Consider the following 17,370-nt stretch of genomic DNA (forward strand, 5'->3'; position numbering starts at 1 on the left):
ACTAAGATATAATGAAGCTTGACGGAAAGAATGTGTAAGAAATTATAAGAACGGAAATACGTTATCAAAAACCGAAAGTTTAAAATAGCTTAATCAACATTTAATAACAAATATTTAATAAAAATTCAGTTTCAAATTTCAAAATTTTAAGGTTTAGCACTAGTCATTTTGACTCTTCTTCGGGGTAAATGTGCAATCATAACTAATGCTCATGAAGGTCTTTGAATGGTTTCTGACAACGATGTGCAAAAAATTCAATGATTTGTTATGAATGAAAACGATTAAAGATTCTGTCGGCGTTACATCGGAAAAAGTAGCCACAAAATGGATTATAATTGCTTATCGTTTTTACAAAGAGAGGGCGAAAGCGCGCTTTTCAACCTTTTTGTGCGATTACCCCTACGGATTTGAGTGTCGTTGTTAAATTCAAGAAATGTTATCATTTTCAAAACATGTTGTCTGCCACAATGCTTTGTTTATTAACGATGGTGAACCATTCGTGAACAGTGGAACTCCTGAGTTATTTATAGAAAGTTAGTTTAGAAGTTAAAGAAACTGTTAAATTTGTTTTTTTTTAAACTAGTTAACAGCATTTCGCTCCCTAATATTAATGTTTGAATTCACTTTTTAATGTGGATCATGCAACTATGGTCTGGTCTGTTACTTCGACATTCATTTTTAACATTCTTCTTCTTACATACACAATTTCTTACATATTTCATCACAATAACTTACATATTTCATCAAAATTTGCTTAAATATGCTGAAATTTTTATTGAATGATAAAATTTACCTATAAATCAATGTAAATTTAGTTGAAAATATAAACATACAAACACCTCTAGTATATTTTCTCGTAAATTCGTTCCGAGAAATTCTTGGTTCTGGATACTTTAAGCTGTTTCGTTCACAAATTTGAACAAACCCGATTTTGCCTGGGGATAAATTTACAATTTCGTTAGAAACTTTGTTGTTGTCCAGTATATTAATTTGAATATTTTACCTGCCAGCTAATGAAATCTTAGGCTTTGAACAATTGCTTATCTTCCCTTAAAATACACAAGACTTACCAGAAAGTTAATATTGATTTATTTTAAAATCCTGTACAACGAGTTTCATACAACGAATCATTTAAATATTTACTCTGTTGGAAATCGTTACCGTTTCGAGCTACAATCTGGATTTGGAATGTAAAGAAAAGGAATTCTTGAAAAAGAAAAAGAAAATCCTGTTTTATTGTTTTGGCACTGTGTTTAGTGTAAACACTACCAGCTCATCCGCATTCGATACAATTGACATATCAAAACATGTTTTGTTCAACAGCGGTGAACGACATTCGCAACAATGTTCGATACAAGATACACGGCATCGGCATTTATATCAAGCGCTTCTCGCTTGCTTCATGTAACCAATTTTGGGGCCGACTGCGTACATTTGCTGCCCGTGTATCGCTGTGCGATCTGGCCCATCCGTACCCGGGCAGTTTGTTGAGGACACTTTTGGCAGAGGACATGAAGTTGACAACTTCATTATTCATGTGTCATTCACACGGTGAGCGATCACAGCGACTACATACATGCGTATCTTGTTCTGCCAACAGCCGCGCACCAGCACCAGGACAATGCTTGACGCTGCTCTGGCGTGCCTTCAAACACGAGACTTTGGATTGGTTTTGGAGTGGCGGTGCGGATGACTGTCGACCGCACGTTTTGGTAAAAGTACGCAATGGACGTCGTTGAGGTTTTTGGTGATGTGCGCCGTGTACCTGTAAACCAACAAAAAGACAGATCTGACGAGGGAACGAAGAGGTACGGAAAGGGCATGGTCACCTTTACCATGAAGACACACAGTTGATGTACAGTGGTGTGTATAAAATACGTCCCCAAAACAGAAACAAAAAGACATGCAAAATAGCACCCTTAGCCGAGCGGTTTGGAAGTTGGTGGCAGTGCTCGTCACAAAGCGACACGACATGACCACCGGGACAGGGAAATAAAAAGATGCCAGCAAAATAACATGCGATATGGGCCATACAAAAAAAATGCTACCGGCCGAGACGCAACGCCAGCAAACTCCTGTGTTGTTGGGGCATGGGAAAATTGTCTGCAATGCAGTAATTGCTTACGCGAGGTGTGCGGCGGACGGATGGGGCTTTTTTTGGGGTTGACTAAAGCCACGGGAACACAACCATACGGAGGACATGATGGAATAACACGGAAAAGCATCAAATTTTCCTTTTTCCGGGAGTAGTTTTTTTTTTTTGGTTTTGTTTTTCGGTTTTTTAGTATGTGCCTTGTTCCCGGTTGCTTTGGTTGTGTCTAGTTTTTGTACCATTTTGTGTGTTTGTGTTTCCTTATCGTATGCTCTCGGGACAGTGGCCGAAGTGGAAGAAAAACAAAATCATCATCCTTCCCGTAACACCGGAAGGCATAAGTAAACGAAACGAAACGCTTCGTGGTGGTTGGTCACTTCTGGCGCTTTCTGATCCTGAGAAGCGAAACTCGGCCTAGGCTTACGGCGATCGTACTGAGAAGAAGAAATGAAACGTACTGTGGAACGGGCGAGGAGGAAGAAATAGGTAAACAGTCGTTAGAGACAGATTCACGCAAGCCTCAATCAACGAGCTTCGGGGTCAGGTTTGTTGGTGAGTCCGTGACGTGTCCGGACGAAACCTATGTTCCCATGGACTGTGTGCTGTGGCCCCTTTTTGCCCAAAGGTAACTGGCAAAAAGGGATAACGAATTCAGTACAACCTGCATGGCTGTAAGTGCTTTGCTGCAGCAAAATACAGCAAAATGGAAACTCGATCGTCTCACCCAATTGTTGCAAGCTGTTGAAAGATGAGTACGTATGAGGGGAAAATATTGAAAAAGTTGAAAACAAAATGCAAACTAATAGAATGTTTGTGATTCGTTTAGACAAGGTAGAAGAAATGTAAAGTGTAATGTATTTTAACGAAAAATTGATTTCATACAATATAAAGGTTAAACTTAGAATGAAAATAGATAGAAAATAGAAGTCACTTCTATAAAAAATACTTATAATGGGTTTAAAATTCGACAAGACACATAAAAAATTGTTATAAATACATTCTAGAACAAGTTTTTAAATATGCGTTGATGCGACCGGGATTTTTTCATAAATTTATTTCAGATTTATTTTAATAATATAAAACAAATGTCGAAACAATAACGAATGAACCGTAGCTTACAAATGAAAAGGATCGAACATGAAGGGAAGGAGTTTGAAACTTAATCTCCAGTTCGCTTACTATTGATTTTTTTTCAATCAATTGAGAACGAAAATTTTCCTCCATTGAAACAATAGTTATAAACATTTATACATTAAATGAAAACGTTAAAACTTTTTTATTCTTATAGTTGAAAAATAAATTACCATTACTGCAACATTAATACGGGGTTCTTTCTCATTTTCTGTTCTTATTGACAGCTAGAAAATAACCCAACTATCGCATTACAAAGTCATTAATTGGTAAGCTCTTATATCCCAACAAGTGAGGACTTGAAATGCAAAATTAAATTTTAAAACTTCAGATATGTCAAACTCTTTTTGTTTTTAAATATTCATCTATCTCTTTAAGTTTTATTTCTATTGTAAATTTTTTGTTTGTTTGTTATGTTTATTTACATTCTAACAATCTTACGATAGTCTTATAATAATGGTTCTGTACTTAATAGTTAATGGGTTCGAATGCATGTTCTCTCCTCGTTGGCGTATTACCTTGTTAGCTACTTGGCAGACGTAAATTTAGACGACTGGGGGTGATTTGATATGTAGATAAGGAAACAATTGATTGGAATACAACAGCCCTTGAATAAGAAAGAAAATTTAATCTACTTCAATTGCCAAAAAAAAAAATAATCATTTGCCTTATTGTTATATCACTTCATAATTAGAAAAACTTGTAATACTATAAGTATTGACAATACTTATTAGTAACAATACGTGTAAATTTATATACTTATAACATTTTTAAATGTGATCAAAAATAACATTTTAAAATTACAATTTGATAAAACATAATATTAGATACAATGTCCTATTTCACCTGAGTAGAAGCAAAAGGAAAAACCAAATGTGTTCTTAATCCTGAGCAAATAATTAAAAGCAATAATATTTCATATCAACGCTGCAAAATAATGGATGATTCGTTATATGCATGAAATCGCGTGTATGCGAATCCCAAAGGAATAATGTTTATTACTGAAACTAGCTTTAAAAAAAATGAAGCCTAAAAATGGGCAATCCGACAATCGCCAGTTGATCCATTTCTTTCACTTCCCAAGGGAACAAAAGTGCAGCATAATTTTCTTTACCCCGATGCAGACGCTAGTGCAGGACACACAGTAATGGCACGAAACGCTCCCGTTTCCCTTACCTATTTTGCACACGAAAACACCGCAAACCCAGCGGTTCACGATAGAACTTGGAGCGCAACAAAAAAAAAGAAGAAACTACGCCAGAAAAGCATCATAGTTGCGCTGGCCTCCCTCCCAAGGGTACTATATTTCGTTCCATCCGGCGCGCGAGTGTTCGGTTGTTTTTCTTACTATTGCGATTGTTGCAGCAATTTCTTCCTTTGTGACGTATCTTCCTATCGGAAGTAGTAAAAGAAAAAAAAGCCGACACACACATGTGGCTAAGTGTGGAAGAAGAAAACGTTTGCGCGAGGTTCCATTCCCAACAGACACGGCATAAATCGGCGAGGGATTTACGTTGCATTCTCGTGTTGGAAGTTTCGTGCAAAGAGCCTAGAACCGCAGTGTTTGGAAGGATTTGTGTGTGTGTGTCTGAAGTTTTTTACAGTTTTCACCATATCTTGGCCGCTGGGGTCGGTCGGATGGTATGAATATTTTCACCACGATTTGACCCGTTGTTCGAGAGCCAGAAAGGAAGACATTCGAAAGGAAGCTGCTGAGTAATGGACACTTAGTAATGCAGACGGAGTACTAACCGAAGGCTTAAGGTGTACGGCAGAGAAACGGAGCCGCGGAGTTGAGTGAAATGTTGGACAGCTTCATCTGGCCAAATGTTTTTTTTTTCTTTCGCGATTTACTGGTAGCTCCCGGTGCCGGGTTTGAAGCTGGTAAATCTTCTCATCCGCTCCGGATGCATCTTGCGCAAGTATTCGTCTGCACGCGCGCTGCAAATGCGATCGTGGGTAAGTGTTTTTACACGATGTGCAAAACCGTTAAATGCTTTCCCCATGACACATACTGGTGTTTAAAATGGGAATCCTGACAGAGCGAGAGAGAGAGAGAGAAAGGGAGCAAGAAAGTTGCGACACACGAATCGCAAAAACCTCGTAGTAAAAGCAAAGAGTAGTAGTAATAGATTCGCTTTTCCCTTTAAATTGCCCCTTTTCTACCGACCGGCAGATGGGTCGAACTTAAGCTAAATTAGCCGTAAAAAGCGTCTTGAACAGCTCATATTTCAGGCTATCACGGCAGCAAGTATGCATCCAAAGTTGGTCTACTATGGTGTGCAAAGCAAAAAAGTGGCAGACCGTAAGAGCTTGAAACGTAAAGTCATTTGCAGTTATTAAGCTTATCTTGCTTTGGGCGGCTAAACACGTCGGTCGAAAGGAACGAGGTGACATTTTGGGGCCCATGCGGGGGTTCAGTTTTCCAGAGCTAGCTGAAAGGATGCTTCCTAGATTGGGTCATGATTTTTACTAGGATCATGGTCTGGCAGTGTGCTTGCACAGCAAATGTTAGCTTTCAAGAAACGACCTCAAACACATACAAAATATAAACAGACATACAACCAGGAAAAAAACATGCAAATAATTCAGATTATTAGTGATGAATATTCATGGGAATGTTTTATCCTTACGTGAACAGCTCCGTACACGGGTGTATGTATTGGTGAAAGTGAGTGAATATGGATTCAAATGATGCGCGAGTCGTGATAGGAAGTTTGGCTTGCGATTTCCCTGGTAGAAACAGAAACCGGAAGGTGAAAGGAATTCCGTTCCACAAGTCTCCTCAGCTCAGTCGCTTGGTAAGCTCTTCGATGCCTGGGCCTTTCTCGGTACGGGTACGGGGTTTCTGCAGGTTGTGCAAGGTTGAAAATTGCAAGCCCGAAAGCAAACATTTTATCCGTCATGGCTTCACGTTTTGTTTGATGTGGAGAAGGCTTAGTTGGGCAAGGGCAAACGGTACACCGGAAAGGAAAGGCTAGTCTTTTGATCCAGGTGCTCCTTTTGCCCATTCGCATAGCTCCACTTGATCGGGCACCGTGCAAGTGGAATGGTAACATCTTATAAATAAATCTTATTTCGGTTCAATTTGCATAAATTTGCTTGACGCTGGTACGAGCACTCTCCGGTCACACACCAAGCGTGCTGGCGACGTTGATGGGTAGTTTGTACGTGGTGAAGCCGTTGGTTGTTTAGCAATCGGGAACTTCGGGTTCCATCTTGCCAAAGGTTTGACGCTACGCCCTTCCATTGCTGCTAACGATTCTCGGGATCTATTTTTGCTGCTTTTCCATTTCACTCTTCATTTGTACCTGTGGTGCCGCTAAGCGGTTGCACGATTGGAACGGTATGTAAACATTGCTTTTCATGTAGAGAAACCTTGACTCTTACCAAGCTTCAGTGAGAACCAGGCTCTCGTACTGGGGTATCGTAGTCGTACGAAAAAGGAGCCAATAGTGGCGTATACGCGGATGAAAGTGGTTTCCATTACCGCACAAAAAAATTGCAATGATATGGCCGTAGCATGGCCGTACACTTAAGATAAACATGATGACACGACGATGATTGCATAACATCCACCAGGGGGAAACCGCGAACCCATCCGGATGAAGTGCTGGATGAGCACGCGTGCCCGAGAAGGGCCGTCTGTCGAAGTGACAATGGTGACAACGAGCACGGAACAAGGACGACCATAAGTGCCAACTACGCGGACGTCGATTGTAGGACGTGCATAATATGTTAAACAGTTTTTAACTTTTTCAATTTAAGTTAACCTCCACGTCCACCGGCGGCTGCACGGTTGTGGTTGAGGGGTTGGAAAATAACAATTCGGACGACGAGCGACACGCGGCTGGAACCGGGATAATGAAGCTACAATGTAACGGTGTGGGGTGTAAAAATTGAAACATGGATCAAAGGTGTGAAACCGTGTTAAGCCGTCCGACTTGGGCGCACCAACATGGTTGCCAACGTTGGAAGCTGGGATTATGGCGTAGCATTGTTCTTGGTAGCATAAGTACAACGGTACACTCGAGCACTGCGTAGCTTCTCGCGGGCCAAACAAACATGATGACGTTACGTATTGTTGGTATTTGTAACGCTTTGCTGGTTTGGTGGAAGTTACAGAGCCGTTGCTTAGCAATTTCATTGCAAGCAGTTACGAATGGGAGAAAAACAGGATAAAGTAGTATAAGCTTAAAACAATACAGCATGATGAAAAAAATAAAAAAATAAAAATAGAAACATATCGTACCAACCGTTTTTAATATTTTATTTGCCTTTCATTCGTAGAAATGATGGATTTACTAGATTGAATTTGTTGGTAAGGTGCTGCTTGTAACAAGGATACATTTGTTTGACAACGGTATTGTTGGGGATTCAATTAGATTGTTAGATTGTAGATAAGTGATATATTTATTAACTCTTAATATTAATAAAAGAAGAGTGAATAAATATATATATTTTTTAAATTTATTATCAGAAAAGAACAGTAATATTTGAATTAAATAATATTATTTGCTGCAATAGAAGAACAGAATAGGCTTAGGCCCTGAGCTACAGCTTAAGGTGATATTCGTGCAAGGAGGATTTATTTGCTCCCCTGTTCGGAGGTTTCTTTGAAACACACCATTCTATTATAGCTCTCTATCGCCAGCATGTTTGCGTAGGAAGATGCGTTGAATGCATGTCGGTTGATCTATTTTGAGCACACTTTATCGCGATATTTGTGCATACACAAGGATGAATCGAACGAGCCGTTTTTCGTTTCGCTGAACACAGTAAATCAAAAACCGCGATAGCGGATACAGCAGCAAACAATAGCTAGAACTTGGATATGTACTTGCATGTGTGTGTGTGTTGTCCGTTTTAAAATGCATGTTTTCGTACGACTTTTGCCACAGGCTAAAACCAGATAACAAAGAAGCAGAGTACGAACAGATAATGGGGGAAAAAAGAGTCACACCGAAGCATGATTTTATTTGCAGTTGACGAGTACGGTATAATACAAAAAAGGATGCTGAAATTGTCCTGTTCAAATCAATACTATTAAACTGGGTACAAAGAAAGCTCTCTCAATTGTGCTAAATATGCTTTTATTCTTAAATTTAATACTAATTGTATTATACGTACTTTATGTCAAATGCAAGAGAATAATATGTTTATTCGCAAATGGCTTATGTAAGTATCTTTCTTACCGCCATATAACACTCTACAATCGTTTAGCAACCATGAAATTTGTAAAAATTCTTTAAATTTGATCGTACTCTGCCAATCGTATATGCCAAACTTGCTGCTGGATTAACTTTAACATCTTATGTTTGGTGTTGTGTCTTTCAGAGAAATGCTGTTAATTGTATTCTTTTTATCTAGCGCCTAAAACTGCTGACTGAAACTCGAGTCGTGGTACCAATACGTATTTTAAGGGAACTACTCGCGTTTTTGCTAATACTAGAGATACCTCGATGATTCCTTGTCTTTCGTAACGAAAATTGCTTCAAATTGCGACTGCTTCAAATCCATCCTTGCCGGTGTAAACAGATGTGTGCAACTACAGCGTAAAACTTTTTAGAGGCAGCAGTCGTCTATAGCATTGTGGAATTGAAACCTACTCCAGTTGAGACAAACGGTTTAGTCATTGTTTTCATATGTTGTTGTTCATGTGGGACGGGGTCGTCTCATCCGGACATCGTGAAGCAAGTCTTTCAAATACAAGAGCAGATCAGCAATCAATCCTAGGCGATCATAGATTGTCATAAGAACCTGCAGTAGTTGACGCTTTGTCGGTATAACGCCGTCTTGAAGTATATTTTGCCTGCGAGTGGGTATTTTGAAGCGGAACGTATCGGTACTAGTCTCCCACTACATGCCCAGCACCTTTTGCGCCTGATGGCATTGCTGCAATATCAAGATCCTCCTGGCCAAACGATACCCCGACTTTTCGTAGAACTTCTCGTTAGTTGGACAGTCAATTGTGTAACAGACTTTCTGAGCATGTCGTCGAAGTAGGGCGCGGGTACGGGTTCGTGCTGATAAACCGGTCAACGTCGCGACTCTCAATAAACTGGGCACAAATAATGTTGCTGATCTTTCTTGTTGATAGCTAATAGTTCTGGTATGGTTAACAGCATCGAATTCTACGATACACCTCGAAAAGTTGCTGCTGCGTCCAAAACTATTCTGCACTTGCAAGGCTAATTTGGGTTTACTAGGCAAATACAGGGAGGCACACCTTTCCCGGACGCTCACACCTTTCCTCTGGGGACTATACTTGTGAATATACTCCTTTCGTAGATAGTCTTCTATTTTTTCGTTGGGTATTTCGAGTAGTTATGATTCTTTCTTCATTCGACGATCTTGACAATGTAGTCTTTTCAATGTTATAGGTCGGTTATTCGCCAGCTCGCCAGAATAATTATTCGCCAGAATAATCTTGTTTCGTACCTCTCTCCGATCTTATGCGTATGGCTATGTACTATATTGAAAGCTCATTCGTTCTCTTTTGATAAGAAATGCGTTGTCTATTCGATGTTCGATGTACTTATGTCGTAAATGTGAATAGGCATTTGTTAATACCATAACCATCTAAGTGGCAACAACCTGACAGCACCCATCCGAGTCGGGTCTTAGTGGCAACTGACTCATTTGATAGTCGTTCTATGGTTGTGAGTGGTTGTGCCACGGTAAAGTGGTCAGATGACTATACTACTCGCCAAGTTTTTTCCGCGCTGATAGACATGAGAGGGAGCTCGAATGGTGAGCACCGAGAATATGCCCTACGGATCATAGGATCGTTTTCCGGAAATGTAGACGGAACGTCCACCTAAGACAGAGGGGTTTGGTAAAACCCTCTAGCTCTAGCTCCTTCATCAACCGATGCTTCCTTGTGACCATCGCCACCTTCATCGAGCAGCGCTGCTGTATCAATTATTTTGCCTCACAATTGTGTCGAATTTGTTTAGCGTCTCAGGCAATACCACAATAGAACGTAGGTTGTGAAATGGTGGTGTATGAAAAGTTAGAAATATACTTGCTGTGTTCAGCTTCTGGCGCCGTCGGATTGTCATTTTTAGGAACGGTTCGCAGCAGTCACCCTGTCGGCATCGATCGTCGCAAGCACAGGGCGTTGTAGAGGTATTAAGTATGACGCACAGGGGTGTGAACGTTCACCAGATTCGTTAGCTGCTTATTGTCCCGTGCGCTAGATGGTGGGATCACTAGCAGCGCGGTGTCCTTCGTATCTCGCATCCACTTGCCGAAATCCGCCAACATTGGGACAGTTTATCCCCGGATCTAGCTTCACCATTCCGGGGAGTCTGAGAAACCTGGTCTTGCAGGAGCGGTTCGATCTGCGCAGCTCAATTGGACGGTGCCACAGATCTCTTCAACTGCTATGTTGCAGTCCACCAGTGTCGCCAAGTTATCAGTTTTCGGTAGTGGCGTCCACTAGACATTCTCCAACAATGTATTTATCACTATTTCTGGTCGTCCATACATCGCCTTTCGCCAAGTTCCGACAAGTTCTCAGCATGCCGTAAACTGCTCTGCATCGCCATTCGTAGCTGGCGATGATCATAGCTCATTCTTCCGGATTACCGGAAAACGTTGGAATCTTCCATAATTTCTTCGTCTTAATCCATTCCATATTTTTTAGCACTAGCTTGACAAGATACACTTGTCGCACCCGCGCCTGCGAGCACACGGGACACAACAGCTCCTTGCTAACACTCTGCATATTTAGCACTTTACCCACCGACAAGGTACGATTCACCTCAGGGCTTGATCGACGCAAATCCGCAAATTACGAGAAACTGTACGATTAATACTAGTATGAATCCGAAGAACTCAGAATTTCGAGTTCAGATTAGATTTTCGATTAAACTCGCGCAATCCGATTTCTTCGAGATCATCGCACACAATCACATACAAGTGAACCTTCAAAGTTTCTCAGGGCACACGCACACATTCCCACGTTCCCAGCGAGATATTGCTGTGCTTGTGAAAAAGATTTTTTTTCGAAATGTTACGTTTGGACAAAAAACTCTGACTTTAAAACACGAGCACTTTGTCTTGTGTTCAAGTTTAAAAAGCTCGCAAGCTTGATCAGGACTGCTTGTAGTGATCCCGGTCGGACTGTTTACCTGCGTTAACAACAACCATTAAAGTACATTATGCATTTGCCGCATACTTAAAGTTGTCTTTTACCATCTTTCACACTCTCTGGTTCTCTTTATCTTTATGTATCACAATGTACATTGCAATATCAAGATTCTTCCCAATGTGAGTACACCGTCTCCCATGTACGTCGGTCAAGGGAAGAAAGTTTTTCTGCTGCACAAAAAAAAACAGTTTTATGATCTGTTGCTCGTAAGAAACGCACAATTTACGAGATAATCTTTGAAAAATTACCTACACATTTATGCATTATCTAGCGGTTGCTTTTAGAGTGGCAAACAATTCCCGAACGCAAGAGTGAGGCAGTGTACGAGAAATATGGTTGATTCATGTTAATTTATGTGCGTTACAGAGTCGAGAGCTTACCGGGTGGTTCGCAAAGTAGCTTTCAAGCCTGTACTCTGTAGCGCAAAAGTGCTTTCCCGTTACTCTTCAACCGCAGTATAGGCTGGGCTGTAACATTGTAATAATAAAAATAAATTGAAAAAACTGCTTCGGCTGGGTGATTTGGCCGCTTTTTATTCCTTTTTTGCTTATGTGTAGTTTTTGATACGGTTTGCCATCGATCGATGATAATCGGCCAAAAAGCCACAGCACCGTACCATCTATTCTGCGGCAAAATGCGGAGGATTTATGATAAACGTGCCCAGCAGGGCCAGCTTTATATGCATGTTGATTGCGGCAGATCGTTTTTCAATTGGTCGTTGATTTTCAATCTGCCTCCTGGTGGATGCTGGACCAAGTGCGATTTTGAAGTCGGCTTATCCGATCAATAGATTGTCAGCTGGATTTGCCCAGAAACACGGTGTGGGAGGTTAGTGAGGAACCGGACCGAGCATACCAATGTGTTATTTCTGAATAAACTGCCGACGGCTAGCAGATACAACGAAAATGTGCCACTGTCTGTTGGATTTATAATTTAACCATAGCCAGGGATGCATATTTTAACACATTTGAATCGGTAGTGTCCGGTGTGGCCTGAAGGTGAAAGCGCAAGGAGAAAATCGGTTTTTTGGCATTGTCTCAAAGGGGTTAGGGAATTCGGATCAGGAGAAACGAGATTTTTGGGTCCGGTCGGTTTTGAGTTCCCTAGTGCCGGTACAATTGAGTAATGGATAAATGTTTTATGGTGACACAAATCGATTCGAGCAGGTTTTTGGACAGCTTTATCTTCGGGTTTCGGTTATGGCTATCGATTGTATCGCGGGGGGATCCCATTCGGAGGACAAAAGTTAAATCAAACATAGTTTATTGATTTTACCTGAGGTACTCTAGCTATTTACAGCAATTTTTTTAAAACTCACACAGAAAGTGAGAGACTTTCTCTTTGCAAATAGCTGTTTGCTCTGTGCCGTGTTCAAGGAGCAAAATTGGACAAAGTTTTTTATTTGGTCGTACAAAGCATGTTTGTCGAATTGGACTTGAGGTAAAACTTTCCCAATGTATGTGTCAATCTTGAAACGATGTCGGCCTCAAGCCGGGAAACTCCGATTGCTTCCCGGATTTGATAGCTGTTACCTTTTCCAATGGATGCAAATGCGAAGCAAATATACCCGCTCCCGTCAAGTCAGTTAGCGTTCCACCGAGAGGTAGGCATCATTTTCGTTTCACAAATTGAAAGCGGAGATGGAACGGTAAATAAATCATTGACAGTTGCGCCAGTAGCTGTGGGTACGGGTCGTACGTATGTAGAGTTTCTGGTGCAAAAACTACTTCCATTTCCGTGTGGTGAGAAGAACGCTTAAGTTACGGCACGTTCGAACGTCCTTTCTAGGTCGCTGCGCTATTTCGGTAGGTAAGAATAGAAATGTATAAAACCGGCAGCGTAGTGTTACTCCGATGGTTGCCAGAAAAACTCGAACCTCATGGAGCAGGCCCAGGGAGGCTTTCGTGAGTGACGGCCCTTTTAAAGGTAGGCCGGTTGGCGTATTCGAGCTATTGTGTGCTGGAATCACTCAGCCGTCACATCATTCGGCTGAGCGTTAGAAGTAAATCAAATTTGCCGGAAATTGCTACACTTGGAAGCACTTAGGATAGACGACCTTTATGCCTTACGTTGAAAATCGAACTATGGCGTAGCCGCGTGAGTATACCGAAAATGGTGCAAGGTTGCTTTAGCTTTGGTTTCCATCGATCAGACAGAAGAAAGTAATATTTGTAACAACTGCTTGAAGGATTTTTTTTCGTTTTAAGAATCACCTGGAAGAAAGCTAACACTGAAATCGGAAGGATTCCAAATAATTTAGGCAACGGCGGCAAACCGACAAACTAGCTAAATAGTCTTAAATGTCTAAAACATTGTGAAGCATATGCATAGCATAAGTGATGCCATTAATATAGCTCAAAAGAAGATAATGAAAAATACAAAACTATTGTATGGAGATTTGATGTAAGCAGGCAATATTTATAGTTCGATTCTTAATTGTATTAATTAAATTTCTATCATTAGGTATTTTTTGGATAAGTTTAGGATAGGCTTATTATTAAGATGACATTAGTTTTAAATGACACAAAACTATATTTTAAAATTGTGAACCCATACTCATTAAACACCGTGTATTATTCACCACTAGGACTAATTATTCTTAGAAAGTTTTGAAAAGCCCAAGAAACATGAAGATGATAGACGAATCTTTTCAAGAAATCATTAAATTTGTTTGCAAGAATGAGCTACAATTCTAAAACAGATTTCGAAAGGTAAATTAAAAAAGAAAGATAGATCCTATTCCCGCAAAGTACAATAAGAAAAATATATTATAAAAGGTAGTTTTTATTTCAAGCAAAGGAAACAAAAAGCATTAGAAATGTTAAAAAAAAAACCGTCGGACAAGAGCGCTAGATACATTGTTTTTCCTGGAAAACAAAGAGTATTATAATAGTATCATTTAATGCCGATGCAGTGAATGTAAAAAAAACCCATTCCAAAGGGCAAACAAACGATGTAAACGGCTTGCATTCGTTACTAATTGATGCGTTCGATGGTTTGCAGCTGCACATTTCACGACGTACTCACGAAGGATACCGTGTACAAAGGTCATTTGTTTGTTGTTGCTGCGAGTTGCCTCGTCTTCGTCCTGATCTCGTACCATTTCCCATGTCGGCTTCAAGTGCACAAGGTAAAAATAATTTCAAAACACTGACCTAATGCACTGCAGACACGTAGGGAAAATAATCACCACCGTGGCAACGGTGGTCGTGGTCGTGCGAAGAAATGTCACATTAATGAGAAATAAGTTATTACACACGTCGCTGAATAATTACGGCTACCGGGGGGCGGGGTGGTAGTAACAGGGGTTGACAAAAGGTGCAGCGGACCCATCAACGAAATTGCATGTTTGCACTTCACCGTGTAGTGTGTACTAGACTAGGGTTAATGAGGCATCGGAACCGACGATTATGCTTTCCAAAGGCAGACGACGGGGCCTGGTCGGACGCCACGGTTGTTTTCCCACGCGTGTTGCACACGTGGTACTGCAAAAAGGTCTCAATTAGCGTTTAGCAAGAATTTTTATCACCTTTCATTTCCGTTAAAACTGTATGGAGTAGAAAAATATGTGGAGGAGCAAAGAATGGTACGTGACATTTGTTAATGGTTAGGTAAATGTAATGGAAAATCTTTTAATGATTAACTATTTATATTAATATTTTGAAGATTATAATTGAAATTTAATGGCTATATGAATTCATTATTTGCTTTTTGTACCCTGTAATATATTTTTTTCTAAATTATCTATACGGCCAGGCCGTTCTATCAGTATAAAAAATAGAATAATTTTTTTAAATTATATTGATATTTTTTACAACTGAGTATGCCCGGGATAAGGAGGAAATGCCTTGTGAAAAATGTACTTCTTCAGCTTCAGAGGCTGACAATACGGCCGAAGCCGTAATAATTAATTATAAATAAAATAAAAATAAATAAATTGATATTTTTTAGAATTATAATTGAAATGATACGATTATATTAAATAATTATTTGCTTTTTTTCTCTAACACAATATTCCTATAATTGTTTTGATATCTACTTTGATATATGCTTGGAAAATTAAAATAAGAGTTATTTAATTACTTCTTCTTTTCTTTTCTGGCCTGCTCATGGTCGAGCACGTCGCGTAGACATGGCCTGGTCGCCAATCCGTTTCCAGGAAACTCGGTCCAGTGCTGCAGTCCTCCATCCACGGCTGCATGCGATCTCCGACAGGTTTGACTCCACCTGATCCAGCCAACGAGCTCGCTGTGCTCCTCTCCGCCTCGTGCCGAACGGATCGTTGGCGAGCACCTTCCTGGTGGGGCATGAGTCCGGCATCCTCATCACGTGCCCCAGCCATCGTATCCTTCCGGCTTTGACCACCGTCAGGATATCTGCACCGCCAAACAGCTCAGCTAGCTCGTGGTTCATTCTCCTTCTCCACACGCCCTGCTCGCACACACCGCCAAAGATAGTCCTTAGCACCCGCCGTTCGAAAATAGCGAGTGCATTGGCATCCTCCGTTAGCAGAGTCCAGGACTCGTACCCGTAGAGGACTACCGGACGTATCAGTGTGCGATATATCGTGCATTTCGTGTGTTGCTGGAGCCTTCTGGATCGCAGGAGTTTGTGGAGCCCGTAGTAGGCACGATTTCCCTGAACAATGCGCCTTCGGATTTCGCTGCTCATGTTGTTGTCCGAAGTTACGATCGTACCAAGGTAGCAGAACTCCTCTACCACCTCGAGATCGTCGCCGTCAACTGATACTCTGCTCCCGAGTCGGGCTCTATCACGGTCAGAGCCCCTGGCAAGCAGGTACTTTGTCTTCGTCGCATTGATCCTCAATCCAATTCTGTCGGCCTCGCGTTTCAGTCGGGTGTACGCGTCGCACACCGCCGCAGATGTCCGTCCGATGATGTCGATGTCATCCGCGAAGCCGAGAAATTGGAGAGAACGGGTGAAAATCGTGCCCCGGATGTCGAAGCCCGCGCTTCGCATGACACCTTCCAGAGCGATGTTAAACAGCAAACAGGAGAGTCCGTCCCCTTGCCTCAGACCCCGGTGAGATTCGAACGATTCCGACAGCATGTTCGATACTCTCACCTTGCACTGCACCCCATCCATCGTGGCCTTCAACAGCCGTACCAGCTTCCCAGGGAATCCGTACTGCTGCATGGTGTTCCATAGTTCGGTCCGATCTATGGTATCGTAGGCCGCCTTAAAGTCAATGAACAGGTGGTGAGTTATTTAATTAGTAACTCATTTTTTTCTGATCAAATTTTCTTTTAGCACATTTTTGTATATTTGGTTCCATTGTTGTGGTGTGTTTTTATAAAATGTAAAATGCTTTAGATTATCGCTCGGGATAAAGTTTCGCTCCTATCCTCTTGATTGATTTGTTTTTTTAATAATGGAATAGATGTCAATAAGGTTGTGCTATTTCTGATATTTTGGCGATCATTCTTCAAAGTATAAATAGATATTCGCAGTAGTGTGTCTAATATAAGATGTACAGCTTTTTAAAAGTGCTTACATTTAGGGGTTTAAATTACTTTGTGGTGTAGCACAGGGAAACGAATTTGTTATTTTCCCCCGAATTTCCATGTTTTTAATTTGTCGCAAGGCTAATCTGATATTTGATGAAAAGTCTCTCGGATAATTGGTGTTTCACTATCTTAGTGAAGTGTTTTTGCAGTTTCACATCTTAAAAGTATTTATTAAAACAATATTAATATTAAGCTTATTTACTTTGACAACTTCGAAATTATGCTTCGAAATTAATTCTATGCTTTAATCATGGTTTGATATAAAATTTCTAGTTTTTCCATTATTTTCCAACATTTTTTACATTTTTTAAAATTTGGTTTCAGCCTTAAACAAAGATGTCTTTAATTGTGTCTATTCATCACCATGAATAAACTATGATCGATTGAACGTTTAGTTATCGGATAGCAACGTCCTTTAGCTGAGCTTTCGTTGTTTTAATTAATTTTGCAAACTAGCTTAT

This window comes from Anopheles funestus, chromosome 2RL, assembly GCF_943734845.2.
Source record: "Anopheles funestus chromosome 2RL, idAnoFuneDA-416_04, whole genome shotgun sequence".
Classification (NCBI taxonomy): Eukaryota; Metazoa; Arthropoda; class Insecta; order Diptera; family Culicidae; genus Anopheles; species Anopheles funestus.